This window comes from Gossypium hirsutum, chromosome A06, assembly GCF_007990345.1.
Source record: "Gossypium hirsutum isolate 1008001.06 chromosome A06, Gossypium_hirsutum_v2.1, whole genome shotgun sequence".
NCBI lineage: Eukaryota > Viridiplantae > Streptophyta > Magnoliopsida > Malvales > Malvaceae > Gossypium > Gossypium hirsutum.
In genome coordinates this window covers 1,785,411-1,805,061 of record NC_053429.1, presented here as the reverse complement: position 1 = coordinate 1,805,061, position 19,651 = coordinate 1,785,411, and the positions used below count along the sequence as shown (strand labels likewise).

The 19,651-nt window shown below is 32.6% G+C and overlaps 1 long non-coding RNA gene across 1 annotated transcript; it reads left to right on the top strand.

The window, feature by feature from the left end:
• The first annotated feature begins 2,809 nt into the window (after window positions 1-2,809).
• LOC107910231 (uncharacterized) lies at window positions 2,810-3,655 on the top strand. The gene is made up of 2 exons (XR_001687547.2): window positions 2,810-3,064; window positions 3,355-3,655. It is a non-coding gene; the product is annotated as an uncharacterized lncRNA (long non-coding RNA).
• The last annotated feature ends 15,996 nt before the right edge of the window (window positions 3,656-19,651 follow it).

Genomic DNA, 19,651 nt, shown 5'->3' with positions numbered 1-19,651 from the left:
AAAGAATATATGAATGATAGGATATTAAAATATACATGATCAACGTGTATATATACAACAAATGTATACGAAATACAAATATGTTAACAAAAACAACAATATTAAAACTATTAGAAATATTATATACTATATATATGAGTAAAAATAATAGTATTAAAACAACTATTAATAACTTTATATAAAAAATACGTATGTATATTAAATATATGATAATATTTATACTAGTATACACACATATATTAGAAATAAATAATAATAATTATAATAACAACAACAAGAATAATATAAATATAGCAGTGAAATATAAAAGAAAGGGCACACCTGAAACAGATCAAAAAATGAGGGGAAAATTCGAAAACAAATATATAAAAGAGAAGGACCAATTGGAACACGCCAAAATAAGGGAAGGATTAAAAGTGAAAATATCCCGTCCTCTCAAAACGCAGCGTTTAGTGCGGGATCAAATTAAAAACACGCTTAAATTTTAGGGCAATTTAAAATAAATGAAAATCTGATTGCAAAAGTTTGGAAAAGCGAAAGGGTCATTCGCGCAATTAGACCCTTCCGCAAAAACAAGCGGATCCTCTAACGGGTCGGGTCGGACGGGTCGGGCATGGCCAAAACGACGTCGTTTTGGGGCTTAAGTACAGTCCCCAAAACGAAGTCGTTTCGGAGGGCTATAAATAGGCCTATTTTCAGAAAAAAAATTCATTTGTGAAGGGAGAAAAGAAAAAAAAAGAGAAGAAGGGAGAGAAAGAGAGAGGAGGGAGAGGGGAAAGGAGAGAGGGGGGCTGCCGGCCATCGTCCGGTCACCGGACCATCGTGCGTCGCCGGCGCTGGCCACCGCACGCGGTGGCCGGAAGTTCAATAGGTAATTTTTTTTTGAATTTTTTTGTTAATATGTTCTAATATATATATAAGTGAGAAAATATATCTAAAAACGAAATTAAAAATAGAAAAATAAAAAAATCACCTTAATGTTTGATGCCTGTATTTTGGTTACCGGATTGATGCTATTCTCGTGTTTTCCTTATAAATTTTTTGAATCTGCTTGTGTATATTGGAATATCCTTGGTATTGTTTCAAAATCCAACCCTTTTTTACAGCATTTCATTCGGGTTTTTTACAGCATTTATTTTTATATTGTTTCTGTCTCTTCTCTTTACTGGCTTGCAGGTGCAGAGGGTGGTGGATGTGATGGGGCGATGCTGCAGTGGGCAGGTGGCTGGTGGCTGGTGGCCAGTGGAGTGGTTGGGGGCAGAAGGTAAGTGGGGAGCCGAAAATAGGGCTAGGGTTTTGGGTAGTTGGGGTTAATGATATTGAGCTTGCTGTATTGGGTTTGGTTTGTAATGGGTTGTGGGTATTTGGGTTTTATGTGGGTTAATTTAGATGGGTATTAGGTTGGAATGGGTTGTAGTGGGCCATTCGGGTTTGGGTTAGATATTTGGGTCTTGAGATTTAATGTAAATGGGCTTATGTAATGGGTTGGTGGCAAATTTGGGCTTCTACAAACAAATATACATGAAACATTTGAACAAGTGTTATAAAATAAACATTTTAAAATCAAATAATGTACAAGGTGTCTAAACATTTTAAAAAGTACATACGATAAAGGAGAATTTAAATTATTTATAAAACATGAAAAGATAATAAAAATATATAATGAAATATAATCTTGGGAGATAAACCACACACATCATAGATTTACAAATCACATATAAATTTAAAGATAATTATTTGAAAAAAAGAAAATAACATGGAAACTCATACAAGATTAAATTAATATATTAAATTAATATTACTACATATGTACGTTGTGAAAAATAAAATAAAATAAAATAAATAAAATAAAAAACACACAAATTTTACGTAGAAACCCTTTCGGAAAAAAACCACGGGTAGAGGAGAAGAAAATTCACTATGTCGAAAAATTTGACTCAAATACAAGTGGAATAGACTATGTCTATTTATAGGCTTGCAAAGCCATATTCTAGTAAGATTGAAACACCTTATCCTAATCAATATAAAATAGATGGAGTTTAATAAGGTTTAAAAACCTTATTCTAAAATAAAATAAAAGAAGTCTAGTTCTATATGGATTTTACTTTTATTTTATTTTACATCGTATTTTATTTAAATAAGAATTTGGGTCACTTAATTCTAACATACGTATATAAAAAACATTTAAATGAGATACTATCTAATATGCTAAAAGAATACGATATAATGACTTTCAAAATAAAGATTTTATAAACAAAAATGAATTTTAAAACAATGATCTAACTAAAACAATATATATACGAATACACATAGAAATGTCTAAATGAGACATTGTATATATAATATGATAAAACCAACTTCAAAATAACAATATAAACATAAAAAAGAAAAAAAAACAAAGCAAAATTGATAAAATAGATAAAAATATTAAACGAAATTTAAAATAATAAGCATTTCAAATAGAGAATCTTAATAAAACAAGCTTAAAAATGAAAAGGATAGTTTATAAATAAAAGAAACAAAATAGGGGCCAGTGTGCAATAGGTATAAATTATAAGGACTAGAAATGGAAATATCCCTGGGACCAAAACTCTGCGCTGTACCGAGGACTAAAGTGCAAATGCACACAAATTAACGAGCTAATTTAAAAAAAGAAGCAAAACAGATAAGGTGCGATTGAATGCGCACGCGAAAGGAGAGGACCAATCTTGCAAATAACCCATTTGAAGCACAAAAGCGCGGGTTCGGGTCCTGGAACAGGTTGACGCATGGACCCTCCCCCTTGCAACGGTGCCGTTTCGTTGTTTACTCAAAATTTAAAGAAAATGAATGACATTTTGCCATTCTTCCAAGTTGCAGACCGAATACCCAATTGTTAGGGTTTCGGCGCAGCAACCTTCATCTCCTAAGGCCATTTAATCGTCGGTTCACCATTAAAGTGGGTAAATGATGTAGAAGCCTTCTTTATTTCCATCAAAATCGACACTTAAAAACCATTTTCACTCTCATCTCTAACCCCGACTTCGACGGAGAAGACGAGAATCTCATCGATGCATCCGCGAAGGTAAACTTCTCATTTCTTTCTCTTTTTTTATTTGAAAAAAAATATTTCTAAAAGAAAACAGAATACATACAAAAGGAAATATATTGAAGACGAAAAATTTCAATCACATTTTGATTTTTGCTGATTCTTTTGTATTGAGTTTTTGTAGTATCCGTAAAAAAAAGAGCCTCTTTACAATCGAAAATAATAGGCTATATAGCCGAATGTTCAAAATAAAATAAAAAATATAATTTTTCTTTTTTGCTTTCGTATTGGCTTGTTGCTGCTGTTGTTTGTCTATTTCTTCGCAGGTACGGAGGCCCGTTGGCGCGGTGGTACGTGGCGCTTGATGTGGGGCGTGACTGCTGGAGCGCTGGAGCGTACGGAGCCAGGCTTTGGGTGCACGGAGGCCGTACATGAGGCGTTGTCTAGTTGTGGCACAAAAGTGGGGAAGAAACCCTAGGGTTTCTGTTCTCAAAATATTGGGCCTATCGGGCTTGTAATTTGGGTCTAGGTTTTAAATTTGGGTTAGGATTAGTTATTGGGCTTGTTTGGGTCTTGGGTATGTAGTTGGGACATTTAATGGACCTTTAATATTTGATGTTTTGTTTATTTATTATTTTTATTTTGGATTTTGGTTTTGAAGTGGGCCTGGGCAAATTGGCCCGTTTACATAAACATTAAAAAATTATTAAGTTTTCTTTATATGAAATTTTAATAAATGAAAAATTTACAAAATTTTTAAATATTAAATTAAAAATAATATAAATATTTTTATTTTAAAAATATGGGCTGACTAAAATGGACTTAGTTTAGTTATTTACACATGTGGATAGGCTTGATCAAAATTTTAAGCTTATATTTCAAACTGGACTTTTACAAACATAGAGTAGGTTAATATTATACTTTAGCTCGATTTAAACTTAGTCTGGCTCATGAACACCTTTACTCAAAAGTTTCTACAAGCTTGTGACATACTTTTCTGCTTTGAATTTACTGGTCCATGTTGAAAAATTAAATAAAGTTCCTTCAAGATCAGTAAAGGATATGTATGAGTCAAGGGTCTACAAAGGACTAAAGTGAAAAATTGAGAATCACTTCAAAAGATTGGTACAACCAGTGTTTATCTATTACCTTTTTCTTCAAGATTCAATCCAAGGGTACAAATGAAAACCAAAAAAAACATCAAAGGGTAGCAACGCAAATCTTATCCTAAATGGAATTAATTAATACACAAAGTTATCATTAGCAATGCTCCCTATATATATATATACTAATCTCATTTACGCCAACTACAGCAAACAAAACTATATTCTCCTTCTACACAACATGCTTTGCTTCAACCATTCATCACCTAAGAGTATCAGCAGTACTTGCCGAAGGAAAACACCAGGCCCCGTGCCGATAACCGAGGCTCAACTGAAAGCCACATTCAAGAGTTTCGACGTTAACAAAGACGGTCGTCTTAGCAAAGAAGAGTTGAGGAATGCGTTCGCTAGCTTAGGTGCTTATATTCCACGTTGGAGAGCCAGCCGAGGGCTTTCTCTAGCTGATGGCAACGGAGATGGATATGTAAGTGATGACGAGTTGGATGATCTTGTTAAATATGCCATGAAATATGGTTATACCATTGGGTAAATGATTAATATTTGATAGACTGATAGTGTATAGTTCTATACACGTTCAGTTCTTGTAGCTCTAATTTATATAGTGGAAAATAGAAGAGTAGGCTTCTCTGCAGCGTTTGGATGTACATATAATTAAGTCAATATGTAGTAGTTTAATGCATAATAGTAATTTCTCTATATGTTCCTATAACATGTAGAGGGATGTATTTGCAAGTTTTAGGGCTTCCTCTACTCGTATTAAATCCTTTATTGAGTAGAGCGATGTATTTGTAATTTTTAGGACTCCAGCTTCTCTTCATATATTTCTACTAATAAAGTAAATTATATTATTTGATAGTGTTTTTTATCATTCATATATCTTTACTAATATTAAATCTTGTATTGAATTTGATGTCATGAATCGACCAGGCACCAACTAAGTTGTATAATGACGAATATACCATTATTTTATATAATAAATTGTATTATTTCAAGGATGTTTAATGTACAATACTCATTTCTCCGTATATTCCTTTAATATGTAGAGGGATGTATTTGCAAGTTTTAGGGCTTCAACTTCTGCTCATATATCTCTACTAATAAAGTAAATTATATTATTTCGAAAGTGTTTTTTTATCATTCATATATCTCTATTAATATTAAATTTTGTACCGAATTTGATGTCACGGTCGACCGGATATCAACTCAGTTGGATAATGACAAATATATCATTACTTTATAAAATAAATTATATTATTTGGGGAGAAGAGTAGAAGATTAGGCTCCTCTGCAATGTTTGGATGTATAAGTCAATATGTAGTAGTTTAATGTATTTCAAGTCTTAGGGCATCACTGTATAAAGGAGTTAATTACTTACATTTTCTACCTAATTTGTATGTGGCCAAAGCTGTGATGCAATTTTTAATGGCTGAAATATTAATATAATATTTTGTATTCTACCCGTTGAAGAATATAAAATCTTTGGTCAAATTATGATTTCATCCTCGTACTATAATTAATTTAATATTTAACTAATATACTTTAATTTGATATAATTTAAATTTTACTGTTGTTAATAATATGCATTAGTTTAAATCATCAACTTTGTTAAAATTTAATTTTTGGATAATGTGAAATTACTTTCAAATACCCTTAATTCATTGTGCCATTTTAAAAGGTAAAATTCTTCACTAATTTTCCATTAAAAAAATCCAGTTTCATGATTTGAACTATTTTTTTATACAATGTCTAAAATTACTTATAACCTCTCTCAACCCTTAAATAAGAGGATAATGCGCTTCAACGTACTATCACACTAGTCTACTTATGAATTTATGCTATATTAAATTAGAAGAATTAAAATATCTAAATTAAGTATAGTATAGGGATGAAAACAGGAATTCGACACAAATATTTTTCCTTTAGGTTTCGCATGATATAACTGGATTCCGATATGATCTACTACAGAATCTTTCTAATTCAGTTTCTATTGGTAGTTTGCAATGTTGAGCAATCTCACATTGCTAAGATATCAACAAGTTAGGTAAAATTATTGTGGAAATCGGAGTTAGATTACATCTTACCCTCTTTACTAAAAAAAGGGTAAATTATATGTTAAATTAAATAGTACATTGGTCTTTTCTATTACAAATTATATCCATTTCTAGTATTAAAAATTGATGTGACAAACAAAATAAACAGAGACACATGGTATGCCATGTGTACATCATGTTGACATATAATAACCAATTTTTAACAATAAAAATGAACCAAATTTTTAACAGAAAGATCAGTTTGTTATTTAATCTAATATATATGGATTAATCTATCTATTTTTCAGTAAAGATGGCAAAATAAAATTCGACTCCTAATAAAAAAGCCTGGTACTTTTACCAAACATGTTAAAATGTTTATTTGATGCTATTTTAATCTAAGCCATCTGAGTCTCATTATTGGCCCATGTAAAGTGGGTTACTTGACATAATAATTAGGGTAAATTACATTAAAAGTCATTAAATTATTAGTAAGTTTACGTTTTGATCATTAAACTTTAATAAATTATAAAATGACTACTGAATTTTTTGAAAGTTTTCATTTAAGTCATTAGGTTAATAAATTTCTTTTTTTATATTCGACTAACAAACTCCAAATAACAATTCAACGATCGATACAGGTCTGGAGGAAAGTAATAGCATGTGATTAATTTGAAATAATTTATCACAAGATGCTCTTGGCAGCTTCACCGAAATTTTTAATTTGTTATAGGTGACAGACAAATGGCAACTCAAATGTAATTATATAAGTAGAAATATGTATAAGATAATCATTGTAAAGCCCAAAATCTGCCCGGGGCCCGAAACTCGGAAGCCCAAAATCCAAACGCAGCATGCCTAGGGCGCGCCGCTCCAGCCTCTGCCCAACCCCTCGCACGCCTCTGCTCCGCGCCAGCCTCCACGACGCCCATACCGTCTGACACCCCCACCACTGTCGGCCACGGTCACCTGCAAAGCCAAGAAGCAGGCGCAACAACAAAGAAAATAATGTAAAAAAGGAAAAATAATTCGGTTATAAAAACTGAAAATCTCACTACACCAGGGGGGATTGGTTACTAAAAAGAGAAAAATCTTGTATTGGAAAAATACTGAAATACAAACAAAGAATCAAAAACAATTTTTGAAGAAAAGGCAAAAAGGAAAGGGCGAAACTTACCTGAATCAGAGTCGGCGGCGAAGCTTGAACGGCGGTGGTGTGGCGGTAGTTAGGGCTTTAAAGAAGGCCTAGCAGATCCCTCTTTCTTCCCTCTGTTGTTTTAAAACAAAAAAGAAAAAAGGAAGATGAAGCAACTTTGCGTCTATTGCTGCTGCAGAGTAGGCTTTTAATTGGAGATGAAAGGGTTTTAAACACTGATGGGTTATTTGCATTTTAATCCTTCATTTTATCCCATCAGTTCAAAATCATTGCGATTTGTTTTCAAATTTTGCCATGAAATGTCGAATTTGTTTTATTTTAATCCATTGCTGCGTGGAGTTTTGGACGGAGGGATTAATTTGACTTTCGGTCCTCCACTGTTAACTGCATGTTCCATTCGATCCATTGGTGTTTTGTTTATTTCAGATTTGCCCCTGAAACTTCAATTATTTTCAATTTAATCCATATTCTTTCATTTTAAGTTTTTTAGTTTATTTTATTAATATAGTTATTATTATTATTATTACTATTATTATTATTTTTTATTATACTTGCATACATACACGCATGTGTACTTTATAATATATGTGTATATTTTTATTTCTAAATGTTTTAAATATATATATAGTGCGTGTATATTTCATTACCATATTTTTTTATATATATAGTTTATATATATATTATATACATTCATATGTACATACTTAATATTTACACGCATATATATACGCCTTTTATTATTATTTTTATATACATGAATATATTTATATTTGCATTTTAAATTTTTTATGTATATACGTACTTACATGTATCTCTTTTATTTTTCATAAATATGCATATATGTATTTATACATACTCTTATATTTTAAAAATTTATATTTTCTTATGATATTTCTATGGTTTATAATTCATGTGTACACACATATGTTTTTTTATATTTTCATAATTTTGTACATATATATATGTCTTTTATCTTTTCATAAATTTTTTTGGATCATTTTGTCCAGTTATTTATTTGTTTATATGCCTGTTATTCATGTTTTAGTTTTTATCTGTTTATTATTTGTTATTGTGCCTTTTTGATTGTTTTCTTCGTTTTATTATTTATTTATCTTATGTTTTGCTCGTGTTATTTTACTTACATTATCATCATTGTTGTCACATCGTATCTTTTCAATCGGATTGGCCAAAAATGAAATTTCAAAATAAAAGTAATATTCGATATTTAGATCTTCGAGAGAATCGAGCCCTAATGCATTGGGTTCCGACTTTCTTCGTTGAATTTAAATAATCGAGATTACTCTTTAAAAAAAATGATAAAAAGCTCGTTATCAAGAATTTAATATGTTGTGTCCTAACGCATTGGATGTGACACGTTGCTTTCTCGAGACAAGGATTTTTCGAAATAAATGCAATATTCAATGTTTAATATTTTGAGAAATTGTGCCCTAACGTATTGGGTTGCGATTTCTTTACTTGATTTAAACAATTGAATATTCTTTTAAACTTTATTACATGAATCTTTTCAAATTCGAGTTTTAAACGATATCGGGAATTCGAGACATTGTGTCCTAACTTACTGGATATGATTCTTTTTTCTCAGATAACGTGAAATATGTCCCTTTTCCTGAATTTTTTTTATGTTTTAATATAAGGATCGTATTTTTTAAAAAAAAATTTCAAAATTCTCAATTTTCGACATTAAGACATTAAGAAATCAACTAGGTACCAATTTTGGGCGTATCGAGGGTGCTAACCCTTCCTCGTGCGTAATCGACTCCCGAACCTGTTTTTAGATTTCGTAGACCAAACTCGTTGTTTTAATAAAATCAAATTGTTTATCAAAAACAACCATTTTACGAGGTGACCCGATCACACCTCATCAAAAAAGATTGGTGGCGACTCCCAATTTCGTTTTATTTTCAAAATCCAAGTCGACCCCGTTTTCATCCAAAAAATGGTGTCAACAATCATACATTAATTTAATCATTATAGATGATTAGAATTGAGATAGTTAAAGGAATCCAATATTATTAATGATATTTATCCTTTTAAATAAGCATTACTCATTGAAATGATAAAAAGGAATCCGGCATTATTATTAAATGATATTTTATCCTTTTTTAGGTATGATCTTTTTCTTTCTTTTTTTAAATTTTACAATATGATTTTTTTTTTTGTGAATTACAATATGAAGGTAAAGTCCTAACAACAACAACGTGATTAGCACGACTCGAACCTAGACCATACTTGGGACAGTGAACACCTTGACCATCAGGTCAATACACGGGGTTCATGATCTTTATCCCTTTAAATAAGCGTAAAATTTTGTTAAAATCAAGTTAATTGAATTAATAAATGTAATGTAATTTGACTAATTTGGTTTCGGTTTAGTTAGGTTAGTTTATATGTTATATTCTCAACTGCATCATGACACGTGGCAAGCTACAAAAGCGCTCGAAATTGGGAGGTAACATGTGAATTCACCATTCTGGGATGACCATCCGGACAACTGAAGGCCTAACCTTCATCAAGAATTTGAGGTTGTTGGCAGTGGCAAAGCCAGGGAGCTTGTTGAATATTGGCAATATCCCACATTAGGAAAAGATAGAAATGGAGGGGGTTTGGTTTGTTATATATAGAACCCCTCCCCCTTTGGTTGTATTATCCCAAAATCTTCTCCTTTGTAATATTTCTAGAGGAAATATTAATTTGGTAGTGTCCGAGGACGTAAGCTAAATTGGCCGAACCTCGTTAAATCTCTGGTATTTTATTTCTTATTTGTTTGCTTATATTTAATAGCTTTATGTTGGTTATATTTATTTAGTTATTATTGCTATAAATATCTAAGTGAGTTCTGTCTAGTTGTTGGGTTTTAAGCGGGACCATTGTGACCCCTCCAATTTAACTGGGAATTTTCTTAGTATAATTGTTGGCATAATAATTATCTAAATATTTCTGATAATATTGTTATTAATATTATCGTCGCTTCCGCAACAATTGGTATCAGAGCCAAGGTTTTGTAGTATGCTCTGTGTTTGCAGCTTAGTCTGATCTTACACATCAGAAACATTTCCGAAAGCTTGTGGGTATTCCGCATTTGGTGGCTATTAAATAGAAGCTATGGCAAAAATGACAGAAGAAAAACCATCCATATCAATAACTTCCACTTCGTACATTTTGCCGAGGATTGGAACTGCAAATACGAGATTTGTAGTGGAAATTTTTGATGGAACAGGTCATTTCGGCATGTGGCAAAGTGAGCTTCTAGATGCCCTCTTTCAACAGGGTCTAGATATTGCCATTGAGGAAGAAAAACCAGAAGGGGTTGATGATAAAGAATGGAAGACCATCAACCGATTGGCATGTGGTACAATTCGATCATGTCTTTCCAGAGAGCAGAAGTATACATTCAGTAAAGAGACTTCTGCAAGTAAATTGTGGAAAGCATTGGAGGAGAAATTTCTGAAGAAGAACAGTCAAAATAAGTTACATATGAAGAAAAGACTGTTTCGTTTCAGTTATGTTCCTGGTACCACGATGAACGAGCACATTACCAATTTTAATCAGCTGGTGGCTGATTTGTTGAATTTGGATGTGACTTTTGAAGACGAAGACTTGGCGTTAATGTTGTTGGGATCGCTTCCTGAGGAGTTTGAGTACCTTGAAACTACTCTACTTCATGGAAAATTGGAAGTAACTTTCAATGAAGTAACTGCTGCATTGTATAGCTATGAACTACGCCGAAAGGATAAGTTGAAAGGTTCAGGTGAAGGAGCAGTGGAAGCATTGGTAACAAGAGGTCGTCAGCAAAGTCAGTCTAAGGGGAAGAGAAGAAAGTCCAAAGGTCGAGCTGTTGCCAAAGATGAATGTTCTTTTTGCAAAGAAAAAGGACATTGGAAGAAAGATTGTCCAAAATTGAAGAAAAAAGGGAAGACTCCGCAAGATGCAAATGTTGCAGAATGCAATAGTGAAGCAGAGTCAGACTTTTCTCTTAGTATGACATCTTCAACATTATATGCAGATGAGTGGATCATGGATTCTGGTTGTTCCTATCATATGTGTCACATTCGGGAATGGTTCTTTGAATTTCAAAAACTAGATGAAGGGGTTGTTTACATGGGTAATGATAACACATGTAAAATAGCCGGGATAGGTTCAATTAAACTGAGGAGTCATGATGGATCTACTAGAATTTTGCGGGATGTACGATATGTCCCAAAGTTGAAGAAGAATCTCATCTCTTTGGGGTCGTTAGAATCTAAAGGCCTAGTTGTGACAATACGAGATGGAGTTCTTAAAGCAACTTCAGGAGCATTGGTGATGTTGAAAGGCATAAGAAAGAACAATCTGTATTACTACCAAGGTAGTACAGTGGTCGGGACAACAGCAGCAGCAATTACGAGTACCAAGAAGGACGCTGAGGCAACACAGCTGTGGCATATGCGTTTGGGCCATGCTGGTGAAAAATCCTTGCAAACTCTAGCCAAGCAAGGATTATTGAAAGGTACAAAGACTTGCAAACTTGAATTTTGCGAGCATTGTGTTCTGGGAAAACAACGAAGGGTGAAATTTGGCACTGGGATTCACAATACTAAAGGTATTCTGGATTATGTGCATTCTGATGTATGGGGACCGTCCAAGACTCCATCACTTGGAGGAATACGTTATTTTGTCACCTTTATTGATGATTTTTCCAGACGAGTTTGGGTGTTTCCTATGAAGAACAAAGATGAGGTGCTTGAAGTTTTCCTTAAGTGGAAAACTAAAGTTGAAAATCAGACAGGAAGGAAGATTAAGGTTCTCCGATCAGACAACGGTGGAGAATATAAAAGCGATCCTTTCCTGAAGATATGCCAAGATTGTGGCATAGTAAGGCACTTCACCGTAGGTGGAACACCGCAACAGAATGGGGTGGCAGAGCGTATGAATCGAACGCTTGTGGAGAAAGTTCGATGTATGTTATCTAATGCTGGATTAGATAGAAAGTTTTGGACTGAGGCTGTGACGTACGCTCAACATCTCATCAATCATTTGCCATCATCTGCTATAAATGGCAAGACTCCTTTGGAGAAATGGTATGGAAAACCTGCTACTGATTATGACACCTTGCGCATTTTTGGTTCTATTGCATATTATCATGTGAAAGAATCAAAGTTAGATCCAAGAGCAAAGAAGGCTCTATTCATGGGCTTCAATGCTGGTGTTAAGGGATATCGTTTGTGGTGTCTAGAGGCAAAGAAGACGATAATCAGTAGGGATGTTACCTTTCATGAATCTGCCATGTTGAATAAGGTAAATCCAGAAGGAGTGAGTAGTACTTCGCAGCAGGTGGAGTGTACTCCGCAGCAGGTGGAGTTTGAGCAGAGTGTGGTAATTCCAGCAAAAGGTACCACTAGTGATTCTTCATTGGCAGATGCAGAGTCAGATGAGGAAGAGGTTTCTACCCAAGAACCTCAACAGCAATCAGAGCCAATTGCAGTCAGAAGGCAGAGACGAGAAATTCAGAAACCTGCTCGTTTCACTGACATGGTAGCTTATGCACTTCCAGTTGTTGATAATATTCCATCCACTTACACCGAAGCCATTCAGAGTTTAGAGAATTATAGATGGTTAGGTGCAATGGAAGAGGAAATGCAATCTCTAGAGAAAAACAAGATGTGGAAGCTGGCACAACTACCAAAAGGGAAGAAGGCGATTGGTTGCAAAATTGAAGACACTATTGAAGTTTGTGTTATGAGAAGATGTTCGAAGATGTGGAATATCGCCAAGGTGGAGATTTGTTGAATATTGGCAATATCCCACATTAGGAAAAGATAGAAATGGAGGGGGTTTGGTTTGTTATATATAGAACCCCTCCCCCTTTGGTTGTATTATCCCAAAATCTTCTCCTTTGTAATATTTCTAGAGGAAATATTAATTTGGTAGTGTCCGAGGACGTAAGCTAAATTGGCCGAACCTCGTTAAATCTCTGGTATTTTATTTCTTATTTGTTTGCTTATATTTAATAGCTTTATGTTGGTTATATTTATTTAGTTATTATTGCTATAAATATCTAAGTGAGTTCTGTCTAGTTGTTGGGTTTTAAGCGGGACCATTGTGACCCCTCCAATTTAACTGGGAATTTTCTTAGTATAATTGTTGGCATAATAATTATCTAAATATTTCTGATAATATTGTTATTAATATTATCGTCGCTTCCGCAACAGAGCTAGCAAGGGCCTCGCCCCCCTTAAAATAGAAAATTTTCTATTTAGGCTCCTTTATAATTTATAAAATTTTAAATTAGCAATGGTAAAATTACACTTTGCCCCCCAAAATGATAAAATTTTAATTTAATCCTTTAAAAATTATAAATATATAGGCTATTAAAATGGTGAAATTACTTTATCCCATCAAGTTGGAACGAATGACAAGATTTCTCTTGTCATAAACATCCTCGTCCCATCAAAAACAACTTTCCCACACATTCTATAATGATAGCTAGATAACAAGTCTAATACGTTAACACCATCTTATATGAGACCCCTGACTATAAATACCTCCAAGAAGGAAGAAAATTGTTATTGAGATTTGCATTGATTTTGAAATAGGGCATCAACATGCATATTAAATGTAAATGATAAGTTGTTGGACAAAATCATTGAAAAGAATCATTTCTCAGTTCGTTGGTCACTCAAATCAATTATAGATGACATTTTCGTACTGAGAGGCCAATTTCAATTTCAAGGAATTCAGTTGTCCAAGAAGACGGAGAAACACTTAATTAGATAATACGGACAACAAGGCAAAGTCTTGGTAGAACTTTGACTGTCTTTTTATTTTTGGTCCCTGGAAAAATATGTGTTTAACTACAAAGAGATTGTCTCTCTTAATTTGATTAAAAAGGAACCTATCAGATTGTCTCTCTTAATTTGATTAAAAAGGAACCTAACAGAATCCCATGAGCTAGTATGATAGTTAATTCACCGTCTCAAATGTGGCCTAAATTTGAGTCGCGCTAGTCATATTACTGTTAGGACTTTATCCTCCTCTTGTAATTCAAAAAAAAGAAAAAAACAAAAAATGTAGGATGCCTTTTCCAACTACATAAAGCGAAATTTATCATCCACATATAAAGCTGAAAATCACTTACTTTTCTTTGGACACAATCAATCTAAAGCATATATTCAAATTGCATTGATCTATATACATGTCATCCTACAATAGGTACTGTTCTTTTCCTTTCTTCAAGATTGTTGTAGATTTATATGAATCTAATTACATTCCATTCAACACTTGCCAAACTCTAATATTCTAACTTTTTCTTTTTCTTATTTATTCTTCCACCTTTTATACATATAACAACGTTATTGCTCCTTATATCTTGAATGTTGGTGGAGCTTTAATTATAAAAATATATTATTTAATAAGTTAAAAAATACATAAAATTATGTACAGATTAACTAAAAGCTTAAAGCTATTTTTAAAAAACTTTCACATCATCAGTTATAACATCAATTTACTCACACTAATAACACTAAAAAAGTAAAGATCAGGTCATATTAAACTGAAGAGATTAAATCACAAAGATTAACATGATATGAGGACTAAAATTAAAATTAGACCATTTGTGTATAAATATCAAATAAATCAAAGCGTACCAATCACATTTTTGGGTCATCTCTTTAAATAATTTTGATATTGGAATTAATTAATACATAAAGCTACACTAGCAATGCTCTTTCTCTCTATATATATGCTCTTAGTTAAGTTAATTATAGCTGCGCAAGGAAATATATATTCTCTTATTAGAGTTGTGTAATCTAAATTTTTAAAAAATTAAGGATTAATTTCCATAAATAGACCTTAATATCTTTAATATAACAACATGTTAACAAGCCTAAAAATTTTCTTCATTGAATTATCAAATCAAATGAGGAAAAAACAATATAATACTTCAGTGACAGTCTACAGTAAACACTACCAAGCACCACTCATCTTTATTCTTTACATCTTGTCTCAACACTTCCGATTGCAATTTCTCAATACCTTGTTAGGCTACTTAAGTTTTAATTTTTAAAAAAATTTAATGCAATATTTATGCGAAACTCTTGTCTAATTTAGAATGAGAATGAAGAACCCTAATTAAGTTACCAAGACATTGCAACTTCGACAAGGGTGAAGACAAGGAGGAGGTATCCCCTAAATGGTAAATTAATTATATAGTTCTTTTAAAATTTATAAAATCACAAATTAATAAAACGGTAATTTTTTATTTTAGACTTCAAAATTTATTATTCATTTTTGGTTTTCTTAAAGCAATTTTTTGCCTTCACCTCGTACATTAACATTCTTTTTTCCTTGGAAAAGTATGTGTTTAACTACGGTTAACACATTGGGGCCTAAACTTTTCTTTAGTCCAAGTTAGTTCCTAATCTTTTCTTAAAAATCCTAAAGTTCAGATTTTAATACGAGAACAATTGTCAAATTCAAACATTAACTTGAACCAAAAAAATTTCAAACCCCGATATAAAAATTATTACTAAACACAAACCTCAAATATCATCCCATATGAAGTTAAAAACTACTGATTTTTCTTTGGACACAATCAATCTAAAGCATATATTCAAATTGCTTTTATCTGTATACATGGCATCCTACAATAGGTACTATCGGGGTTCTTTTTTTCAAGAATTTTTTTACATTTATATGAATATTAATACATTCCATTCACCACTTGCCAAAATATAATATTCTAACTGTTTTCTTTTTCATTTATTCGATATGACAAAATATACGTGGTAATATGATTGCTATATAAAATTTTAAAAATAATATATAATTTAATAAATTTAATAGTTGTCTATTGAGTTAAAATTAAAATTTTAAATTTTAAAAAATGTAAAAATTAAAAATGATCAAATTATGCATAGTACCCGAAATTGATAACAAATTTTAATTTATTTTGTTTGAAAAATATTATCATATATTAACTAAAATTTACTTGGAATAGTGGCCAGAACTTCTATAAAGTACACTTAGTGCATATACATATACACGACATAAAATATCTTCATCCAAAAACAAAATTAAAATTAAAGAGAAAGATTCAAAAATTTTACTTTACTTTAACTAACTAAACCACCGACTCCAACAAAATTTGACATTATCCATTTACAATGAATAATTCACTCAATTTGGCTAATTAAAAGGTATTAAATTAGGACAAAAGGGAATTTCATGTGATAGTATGATGGTTAAAGGTGTTCATCGTCTTAGGTGTGGTTTGGGTTCAAGTCGCGTGATAAACCGTATTTTTTCCCCATGCTTGACATATTTATGGATGATTTTTCCTTGGTTTTATTGAATTCGATGCTCCTAATTCTTTAAATTCATATTTTATACTCAGAGGAGCTTAGGATGGTGAAAAGAGCAAGAAACAGGCCAAAAACAGGCCAAAATGGACAAATTGGGCCTAAATCAGTGTTTCACACAGCCTAGGCACTTCCACACGAGTGATCCACACGCCCGTGTGTGACACAAGGGTAGGCCACACGCCCGTGTGTCATGGCCGTGTCGACATTAATCGAAGTCAGGATTGCACACAGCCTGAGCACCTTCACACGGGCGTGGCACACAGCAGTGTCCCTGTCGAGCCCAAGTCTAGTTCTACTCGGAAAATGTCACTTTTGAGAATTTTGAAGCATTTTAAAGCCCATATAAACACCCTAGAAGAGGATTAAAGAGGATACGCAGAGTAGACGACAGGGAAGTACTCAAGAACAGCCATCGGAATCACCTCGGAGGCAGGATCTACATCAAGACTGAAGATTTCCATCCAATTTTCGTGGATACGATATTTTCGGTCTCACCATAACTATACTACTGTTCGATAGGTGCGCTTGCCTTAAGTCGAATTTTTAGTTAGTTTAGCGACCATCATCGTGTTAGTCCCGTTTGTTGTTTGGGCTATGCCCTATTATTGTAATTCACTAAATAAAAGAAAAATAGCACAAAAGGAAATCATTTTCCTTTCTTTTTCCACTTTTTTAAAAGTTAAATTCTTGCTAAAATGGGTGGGGAAATTCATTATTCTTTTGGAATAAAGAAGCTGAATAAATTTACAAATATATATATACACAAAAAAAATTGCTTAATCCAATTTTAAAGTGACAATCATATCAAGCTATGTATTTGATAAGTATAAAATATTTATTCAATTCATATAATAATAATAATCAAAAATCTTTAAAATACATATGAAATTTGTGATTTGGTGTAATTATACATATAAAATTATGATTGCGGTTCAAATATATACATAAAACATTAATTTTGACTCAGTTATACTCAAATTAATTTATTTTTATATTGGATAAATATAATTTTTTGTGCATGCAGTATATAAACATAAAATGATGTTATATCGATAATTTTATTAATAATTTGTGAGAATTAGATCAAATTAAATTTTCATCTATAAAATTGCATAAAATCAAAACTCTTATATAAAAGTAAAAACTAAATTAAAATTAATGTATAATTTTAAAATTTATCCCTAATACTAATTAGAGCTAACAAGTGCAATCAATTAAGCTTAATTTTACATTTTTGTTTTCAACAAACACTTTTATCTCAAAAGTTCCCGTAGGTTTTCGGTTTATTCTCTTGCTTTTCAATCAAACACTTCTATCTTAAAAGTTATCTCAAAATTCCTTCAACATTAGTAAAGAATATATCAATGTAGGGTCTAAAGGGCTAAAAGTTTTGGCGAATCTACTCAAAAGATTTCACAATGAATGTTTACCTATTGCTTTTCTTTGAAATTCAATATCTATCTATCGATAGGGGCATAGCCAAAAGAGGTAGGTAAAGGTCAAAGAACTTGACTTCCAACTAAATGGAAAAAAAAATCCTTTTGAAAAATTAAAACTACCAATTTAAGCATTGAGTGGGCAAATTCTATTTTTGGCCCTCTTAAAAAATTAGCACAAAATTTTTAACTTTGACCACATTATCATAGTTTTTGTTTTGTCTACACTATCATGGTTTGTGTTTTGTTTATTCTGTTTTCCATTAAAGTAATGGAAATTTAAGTTTTAGTTTCTAGTCATATTTTAGCGTATATATGAGATTTGTCAAGTTAAGGGTGTTGCTAGATCTATTGAAAACCATTCTCGAGGGGCAAGAAAAATCTGATTTGTCATCCTTCTATTGAAAAGGGATAGGGATGATGTGGAATTTCAGTTTCATACAATCCATTCTCGCTTATTATGATAGAGCACAATGATGGTGTTTGTAAAATTAAAATCCAAGATGAGGAAGAAAAGGGTAGGCCATTTGAGACTTGCCCTTTTGTGCATCATTGATGATGTAGGTCTCTTAGAAGTGGTTCCTGGTTAACTGGAATTCATAGTCAAGTTAGCCTGTTGATGGGGGCTCCGATGCAATTTTCAATGATTTGATCAAGGTGATGCATCTCTTATCTGTTTCTGAATTCTTCCTTGTCAATTTGCATTTCTCCATTTTTGGGATTATTCTATAAAGATGGCATTTTTGCATTAATTTGTATTGTCTTTGTTATACCCCAACCTAACTTGGACACGTGCCAGCGTGAAGGATGGCTCAGCAAGCACCAGTGGAAGGCCCTTCACCTTGTACCCTCTATGGTGACCATCTAGCTGGTTCTTCATGATCAACCACCCGCATATACCACACAATCCACTTTTATCCTCCTAGGGAGACCATTGAAGGACTACCAAGGCATAACAACAACGTATTACCTCAGCAAGGAGAATATTAAAATAGGATCACACGATGTTGCACTTGACTACAACTGACTTGTAGTAGACTTGCCTGCCACCTAACTGACCACATGAGTAGCCTACCATTTATATTATCAGTGACAAGACACTACATGACAAGGGAACCTCCCCTATATATACCCCAACCATGAAATGTCAAAGATTCTCTCCCTCCACATATTACACCTGAATACTTAGCACTCTGCACCCTTCTCCTCCTCTCTTCCCTTTTCAATCTTTCTTCAACTCTCTACATGTCACATGTGAATCGATCTCCAAACAACCACCATCTCCTTTTTGTCTCTTCCCTTGATGATTCCTTTTATCAATAGTCTTATTTACTATTTGTATAATGTCATCTCTTTATATTTTTATTATTCATAATTCTATAATAGTGCTTTATTTTATTCTCTTTAAAAAAAACAATAGGTAAACGTCCCCCACCTAGTACCTACGTTTAAGCTTTGATGCGGTCGTTGAGAGCACCAAAAATAACCTATTCCCTGTAAAATAATAAAAATAGAAAA